We start from the raw sequence: 8,549 nt of genomic DNA on the forward strand, positions 1-8,549 counted from the left end.
TGACACAATTAAAACTAGTTAAAGCTAATCGAGTTATATGCGGATCATAATTCAACTTTGACGCAACTTTAATTTAATTCTCATTTAACTAATGATTTGTAATTAACTATATTACAAGTTTTGTAAATACTGAACTAGTAACAAATTTTCTCATGGCAGCGTTAAAACTGCGACCAATTCTCGAGCACAGTAACGAACAGGACGATTATCGATCTGCCCTGCGTGAGCCCTTATTGGTCATCATCAAAAGGCTATTTCCATGCTACAATGTATTCAATTACATTTTTGTCAAACAAAGAATGCTATAAACCCTCGAGGTGCAGTTAATTATCCGCTGAGGCCTAAATGTACCTATTTTGAACCGGTGCACCTCATCAAATTTGGACACATGGTTTATTCTCATAGATTCGATTCATTATTATGCAAAGCGGCTCGACACAAGGAAATATGCAAGGTTCTTATATAATCATGGAAATCGCGCCAAGAAGAAATCACACCAAGTGGAGGCTTCCTTAAGCTTTCGTAAAATTAGTAAAAATAGTTAGAGATGAACACACAGAATAGTTTACAACGAAAATAATGTTTCCCCTTGGGGCATTAGGGGAAATAAAAGCAGGCCCAACGAAGTTTTAAGGATTTTTATTCAGGCTCACTTAAAACATCAGCGATTGAAGAATCATCTACTTCAAAAACCCTATTGGGGCCCTATTTTATACTCTCGATCTGCGTACCAAACATATCCCCTCGAGATCTTGAAACGAATCGGCGATTCCCCGAGGACTCGAAGTCGGTAAAATATTTTGTATGATTTAGATTTGAAGTGTCGTTAGGGGTGGTAACCGAATATATTTTTTAAAGTATTAATACGCAGGCACAGCTTTATGTATCGAAACTTGTTTATACAAATTGGAGCAAATACTGAAATCAGATGCTCTGGATAGTGGTTTGAGTACACAAATGAGTGAACTAAAGATAGCCTATTAGTGAGAGAAGGCACCGACACTAGTTCGAGATCAAGGCTAATTCCGTCCTTGCTACCCAAGTTCTCAAGATCCTTGGCAGAACAAGTTACGTGTATCTTACATAAAAAAATTTATCAGCTATAGACGAGTTGACAAGGGTAGCTTGTTGAAAAAAATGGTCACAAACTGCTCCCAACGACCGCTCATTGACAAAGATGTTAAAGTTTCGACATAGAAATATGGGATCTAACCTATCATAGATCTGGTACGTGATTCGGAGAACTTCCTGGTTTTGCCAGTCCGTAACAGACAATCGTCAGCGTTGTAGGCATAGCAGCACGCTAACCGCGCGATTCTGTGCTTGGAGTAGACAGCAGTAGTCGCTTGTTAAGTGCGATGTTATATACACGATGTTTTCAATCATCATAGTAGGTATTTAGACCATATTTTTCCAGCTATTATCTTATAGAAAAGCTCAACAAAAATATGAAGTAACAGCTCTCTGCCAGAAATATCGTTATATCATGTCTTTATTGGAGACCTGTTTTTAAATGTTATTAATAATAACATTAAGATTGCGTAGAAGTTTGTAGCTGCGTTAAATATCACATTGCCCTGATGACTGTACAATACGCGGCAGATATGAAAAACATTTTTATTGTTTGGCAATAACTGGGTGACATTGTAGAGGATCGCAGCCCATGTTGACAGTTCTCGACGGTCAGATCTTTGACCTCTTCCATTTTGAAGGCAGATGCCCTAACATGGGCATGTCTAAGCTAACCTTTATTGTAAATAGCTCATCCCGGTGTGACGGTACGGGTTCCTGCAATTATTATGAACTGTATTCCGGGTAGAACGATTGTATACAGCAACGTACTACCGAAAGTGTATTCTTGAACCGCTTTAGGCAGTAATGCGTTTTTTTCACTGTCACATCGTAAAGGTATGTTATCAGATTCTTCTCAGGGACTTTCTATGAGATGTTATACATGTTGTAATAGTGCAAGTCAACAAGGTGTAGAAAATGTGTTATTTGTACAATTTAGGTGTGCCATCTTGCCGTGGAAAATTCATGTGTGCCATCATCACGAAGACCCAACTACGAGCTGTAAGAAAAATGTACCAATTTCTCTTAACATTATTAGAAGTATCAGTGCAACACAGTATCCTGTATTCGTACATCATCCGCTTTTTTTGTTTTATAACATTCTATCGTTGTAACATTTCTAAGCAATTGGTTTTGCATTGGCCATTGTGACCCTAAGTTCACTTCGATACGTGTAATTGGCCGCGCGTACAGAGTACTACAACCTGGAAAGCTGGTGGCGTAGCGGCAATGTGTTAAGCTACTGAATTTAGGGACATGTAAGGTGGCTTAAATTTTAAACCGGGCGTGGATATGCCTTGTTTCATTAAAGAAAAAAAATATATGTATATATATATATATATATATATATATATATATATATATATATATGTTAATTAATTATTGATTTATTCACAGCGGATGTGAAGTATATGCCAGTGGCGAGAGCTGAACCAGCGATCCCCGGCTTTATTTAGTTGAAATTTTAACTTGAAATAGCAAAAAAGACATCTGTCTTAGGAAAGCTGCAACCAGCAGAGTAACTCTTCAGCGTTCGATCGAATGCAAGATCAGATTATCTGTAGACAAGTTTCAAATAAATATACGGACTGGAATTATCTAATTATTATGTGTATAAGGATGCTGTTTACAACAATTCGGACAGATACAATTACCCCAATATGGCCCTGCACATATTTGGACATGAAACATTCAGTTTCAATTGCAGCATCTACAAAATGTTCACTAAGCTGTGGACCTGTTCGCGACATAAAAAACATTTGACATAAATCACAACATCAATTCAAATGGTCTCATAAATTTATTTGAAAATGCAAAGACATAAACTTAAAAAGTTCATGCCGGCTTAAAAAGCCGTTTACTTAGTCGAAAAACAAATAAAAATTTTTTATTTGTCTTTTTTTTTATTTTTATTTGATTTAGGTCATAATTGTCGAACAAAACACATCATATGATAGCGGGATAGATAGCAAATATGTAGTGTACAATTGAAATATCATGTTCTCATCGTCACCTTTTCTGAGGACACGTTGCCCCTTGATGAATTCTTGCAGTTACTAAGCCTTGAACATTGCTATTAATGGCTCATATCGCCTTCGTACACAAAAAAAACCATTGAGTATATTGAATTCGCGGTAGCACCTATCAGGTAACCTTCAGAAATATAGGCCGCAGGTAAGTTGAATAAGTAAAGGACAATACTTTGACTCATAGGTTTAGGCGTAAAATAAGACTGGCATTGTAAACCTGCAAGAGCATCTACTTGGGAGGGAATCAGTAGGTGCAGATACAAAGAACAGCTTAGTAAAATGGTATAAAAAGTTGCATAATTATATGCTAATCATATATTGTCTTTAAGCCACTGGCCCCATATAGTCATGATTAATTGATATTGCTTTGAATGACCCTTATAGTTACCATTAGTTACTTTAGATAAACTTTATTTAGTCGCTGCGGTTCTTCTGTCTGAGGTGGCTCAGCAAAGGGTCAAGATGTCAATCACTGTCGTCGTGCCATTATAATATGAATATATATACGCAGAAAAATGAACGTATCGGTAATTAATGAATTATGATAGCGATGAATGAATTGAATCTTATTTCGGCAGGTATATGGATGCAGTTTTTCTTGGCCTTCAGTGTTTCTTTTCTTTCGAAAACTGTGTAAAAGTAGCAGACGTTTACTTTTTTTACGTTTACGATATAAGGCGGCATACTAAAACATTGCGAAAAAATATAATAGTTATGGAATAGGCTATTGTGTAAATACGCAGCCATCATTAAACTAGTCTCGTCTACAACAGCGCGCTTCGGAGACTACACAGTATTCTATGACGCATGTCTTTGTGCTATGTAAAAATAGCCAAAAAAGCAAATCGTATGAATAATTTTGGCGGCCGGATGAAATTCAGCGGCGGATTAAAATTTTTACTTGAAATGAAAGATTTATTAGAAAGCCGATCTCTTATATTGGACGACTAATCAATAAGCGACAGAAGTGACAAATTTCGAATATGTATAGTTGAAAATTTTATACGCGTAGCAAATAATGAATGGCAGTCTTTTCTCGTTTTGATCAAGTATGCACCAGAGTTATGGTAGAACTACTCCATGTATCTGACTTAACGTACATAGTTGCGCATAGCACTAAGTACATGATATTTGAGGGTGCCGAATAAACAGGAAGGTACTCTTTGAGCATAAAAGGCCTAGTAAAACAATAGCAGACAGTAGCCCCTCGATATGCACAACAAATAGTGGAGATAAAATTGCCCATCAAATTAATACAAGATCGTACGTCATATTCAAATTTCAACTCACCCCCAGATTCTGTACGTAATCTTTGCTTAATCGGCTACTTACTTTACAGGATTCGCTTTCTTTAATTCTATTCCCTATGTGTGTTCAACCTATAAGCCTCGCCACCCTATGCAATTTATAGTTATTCAGCCACAAGCAATATCAGCAACAGTGATAGGCTCCAAACTATTTTACTAGCCACAGAGGAAGACGCTCACGCACATCCTGTATTTCCAAAAGGTAAAGAATTAGTTCAATTCGAAGGACGCTAAGCATCACTTCAGTATTGTTGTTCATAGGTGCTTCACTGGCTAAATGTCGGGCACGGTTCAGGCAAGCGAGATTGTAGTTAATAACTGGAATGACCTCCCGCGCTCGTGCTTTTTCTTTTTGCCGGCGACCCCTATTGTTAGTATTTGCGTACGTACGTTCCAAATCTAGCATGTAAAGATACATCATTCCCCGAAGGGTACGGGACATCGCAGCCATTCGGCTTCTCACGCTGCGTAACCATTGGCCTATGAACAGCATTGTCGTTGCTGCAGGAAACTCTTCTCTGCGATCGTCCATCACCTGATAAATGAAAGCAATAAATGTGCTCTAGTACGCATTGGGAAGTACTTAACGTACAAGTAGATAAGGGCTATATCGAAAACCTGCACGATTTTACAGCGCCTAAAAAACAGGCACGGAAAACTTGCATTCGTCAGTAATTCAACAAATAAAGGCAATACACTTTGAAATGATTGTTTAATCTGGCCTAGAGCTTAATGCGATAAAAGAGTAGTGACCCCGAACAGCGAAGGAGCAAAGGACACGTCTATGTATATATATACATATATATATATAGTGAATTGTATATGACAATTGAAAAAATTCTACCAGTGAACGAAATTAGCAGCTACGGGACGATCAAAAGAACCAGGCTTTAATTTGAAAAAACTGATAATAAAGCGACTTTAGCGATGCGTGGAAGGATCACCTACCAACATCATTCCAATGTTTATTACCTACCTTATGTAAGAACTGAACAGTGCCTATTGTCCATTACGTAAAATAAGCCGTCTCAATTAGTGAACGTAAGTGTCATTGTCGTTATAATAAAATATCAGATATAGAGTAATCTAAAGGAAATGTTCAAAAAGACTGTAACATATTAAGCAATATAGATCAATCTCATGATGCGCCGTGTCGCTGGAAGCATCGTTCAACAGAAAAATCGTTTTAAAACATACGTTCTATCGTATGTAGTAGTACATTGAAAACTAGACTACTTGGTAGGAAAGCATAAGTGAGCTTCTTTAATTATTAATTAATAATTGAGCCTTCGACAAAACTGTATAATTACTGTGATTATAAGTATCACCTATATAGGTAAATAAATGCAGGAATACATTAAAAAAAATTAAAACCGTAATTTCGTATTGCGGCGCCTAAAATAGAAAATAATTTCTTGATGACTGTATTTGGTACGCGAACGTCGTAATGCTAACACTTACCAACCAATACAACTTCGGAGATCAGTCATGTTCTTACAGTGCCTAATCAAGATGACGCCACCATTGGATTTATGCTTGACGCATGACAACGGATAACACTAACAAATAGTTAATTTAGTAGCTTGCAAGAGCCACTTGCCCAAGAAACAATTTGGGATTTATTAAAATGGCTCCATATTTGCTGGAACGAAGTTTTATCAACCAATCCGATCACGGGATCACATGAAACTGTGTCCTGATGCTTTGTTTCAGAAAACTATTTTCAAACAGGAGCTGCGTGGGATTAGCGCGACTGTTCGTAGACTCATGAAAGCGAATAGCTGTCTGCTATATCATAATTATACGTGACCGCTTTGTCGCTGCGGCGTACATTTGTTGCACATATGTAAACGAGCGCAATGTGTCATCTGCTTAGATAGACGAATGAATTGCTAAAATTTTAATATGTCTATGTAAATAAATGTCTCCAGCTAAACTTTCATAGCACAATCTGGCCTTCGACAAAACTGTATAATTACTGTGATTATAAGTATCACCTATATAGGTAAATAAATGCAGGAATACATTAAAAAATGTATTTTCTAAGAACGTCAACATTAAAACGATTGATGGTTTATGACGATAAAAGCAGCTGATTCAATCGGCGTTTTGTTTTGTTTTCAGCGTGAATTTTAGAGACCAACGAAGAATATCTAGATTTTATTTATAATATATATGAATTGATCCGTGATAAACCTGAGAGCAACGTGTCGGCGGAATAAGTTTCTGCGGAATGCACATGTCTGCTTTAGAAGACAGCGGGAAAAAAACACAGGCTAGAAAGTGTGGATGAAATAGGAATTCTTTTTAAGCTTTATATGAATCTGTAGCAAATCTTGTTGAAGTTTTATGACTGACGTTATACAGTAATATTTGAGTCATATATTTTCAAAATGAAGTGCAAAGTCATAATTGAACTTTAGAACTAGAATACACGTTGACAAGATTATGTCAACTGTAGTCCAACGGCCTATTCCAACCATCGACCTAGTTTTTAATGGTTTGTGGTGACTCGGTCTCGACGGACGAGCGCCTGTGTAATGAACCTTGACGGAATAAGGAGGCCAAACAAACTCCGTACGCAGAACAAGCGGCGATATACCGTACGAAGTCATGTGGACCATGAAAACTCAAGAAAGGGAAGGCGTCGAGGACGTACTACGACGGTGGATGCGAGCGCAAAGGCGCCAGCGCCCTTAGAGAACTAGAATAATGGGGCGTAGCCGTAATCGCAGGCAACATAAGAGGTCACCAGTGAAGGACCCAGCTACACTATAGACACGTAAATGCTGCGTAGGCACAATATAGCTGGTAATGATGGCCGAATATAACGGCCGAGAAATTAATAGCTGCCGTTTTGTACACAGCTAGAACTTAAAAGTATATTATATAGAGTATAGAGAACGCCAGTCATTGATCGAGAGCCTAGTTATTCCCCGTGTATACCATAACGAAGGGCAAATCGCTTAGGGTTAAATTATTCTGCTAAGGCACTTTGTTAATCTAGAGCAGCAGTAAGATTTTGTTAGTTTATAAAGTCAAAATCGTTTTTAATGAAACTAATAAAAACAACTGCATTACGTTGAATACAATGAAACCAAATTATTCATTTAATTTATTTGCAGCTTTTAATGTATATGTTAATGGCATTGATTCGTCCTGCACAGAGCCTACACCACGACTATAGGGCTAGAAACGCCATTTGAGTTCATATACCGCTAACTTTGCGTACTACAGGACCTGTATGAATAAACCAAGTTTTGTATTCTGCGGTGGGATCCGTGCCAGGCTGTCCTGCATACTATTTTCCTTTTCCCCGATTCACTTAGGGAAGACGGGTCTACATGTAAAATTCTAGCGCTCGGATTCGAGGGCTCTCTTATTTCGATTCTCGTTATATTTCTCGCTGGCATTTCATTTTCGAATACGTAATCCATATATTTATCCTGTCAGTATGGAGGACACTTGCTAAACGATTTATAATAAGGTTAGCATTTTTAAAATCATAAAGAACTCACAGAAACAAAAGTGCGAGGATCTGCTTTCTTGGAGAAGCTCTTTACATCTAACCTATAACTCAACCTCAACTATTGTGGATCAGATCTCGGGCTACCGCTGCATATTATTATCTCTTGGGTATGACTTCTATCTTTTTCTCTTACTAGTATATACATACATATATACAGATTTCATTTTTGGGTGGAATGAGATTCGTTACAAACGCATCTATTTACAAAATATCATGGTATATTATTTTGTGCCATTTTATAGACTCTATTTTGGTAGTGAATTGCAATTGCAAAAGGAAAGGTAACTTATGAAGAAATCTCCATTAATATAATGACAGAACTTGCTAGGAGAGAGGACCCTTCGAAGTGATACAGACTAAGATAGCTTTACTTTGGCTCTATTTAACCTAAATACCATTAAAGGTCTGATAATTTGTAATAATCTCGTATGAGTAAAGTACATAACCTATTCGTGCTTGTATACATCTACTGAAATCAATTACATTATTGAACTTTAGTAATATTATTTGTGTAGGTAAAAAAAAAATTAGGTGATTATCAATTAGGTGATTTGCTTTGAAAGCCACGCTTTACTAAGACATAACTAACTAATAAGTTAAAACAAACAGCTG

The 8,549-nt window shown here is 37.1% G+C and overlaps 1 long non-coding RNA gene across 22 annotated transcripts in view; it reads right to left on the minus strand.

Moving 5' to 3' along the window:
• The window catches only part of LOC111254768 (uncharacterized), a 44,810-nt gene extending 38,604 nt beyond the window's left edge, over window positions 1–6,206 (minus strand). For 12 of the 22 annotated variants that reach the window (XR_015316940.1, XR_015316939.1, XR_015316941.1 and 9 more), the window contains exons 1-2: window positions 5,870–6,201; window positions 4,799–4,943 (exon numbers count right to left, since the gene is read on the minus strand). This is a non-coding gene — a long non-coding RNA (uncharacterized LOC111254768). Of the gene's footprint in view, window positions 1–4,798; window positions 4,944–5,869 lie in introns of all 22 variants that reach the window. The other 10 variants (XR_015316934.1, XR_015316936.1, XR_015316935.1 and 7 more) reach the window with 4 other exon arrangements.
• Between the last annotated feature and the right edge of the window lie 2,343 nt (window positions 6,207–8,549).

Source organism: Varroa destructor, unplaced genomic scaffold (genome assembly GCF_002443255.2).
Source record: "Varroa destructor unplaced genomic scaffold, Vdes_3.0 BEIS01000007.1, whole genome shotgun sequence".
Taxonomy (NCBI): Eukaryota; Metazoa; Arthropoda; class Arachnida; order Mesostigmata; family Varroidae; genus Varroa; species Varroa destructor.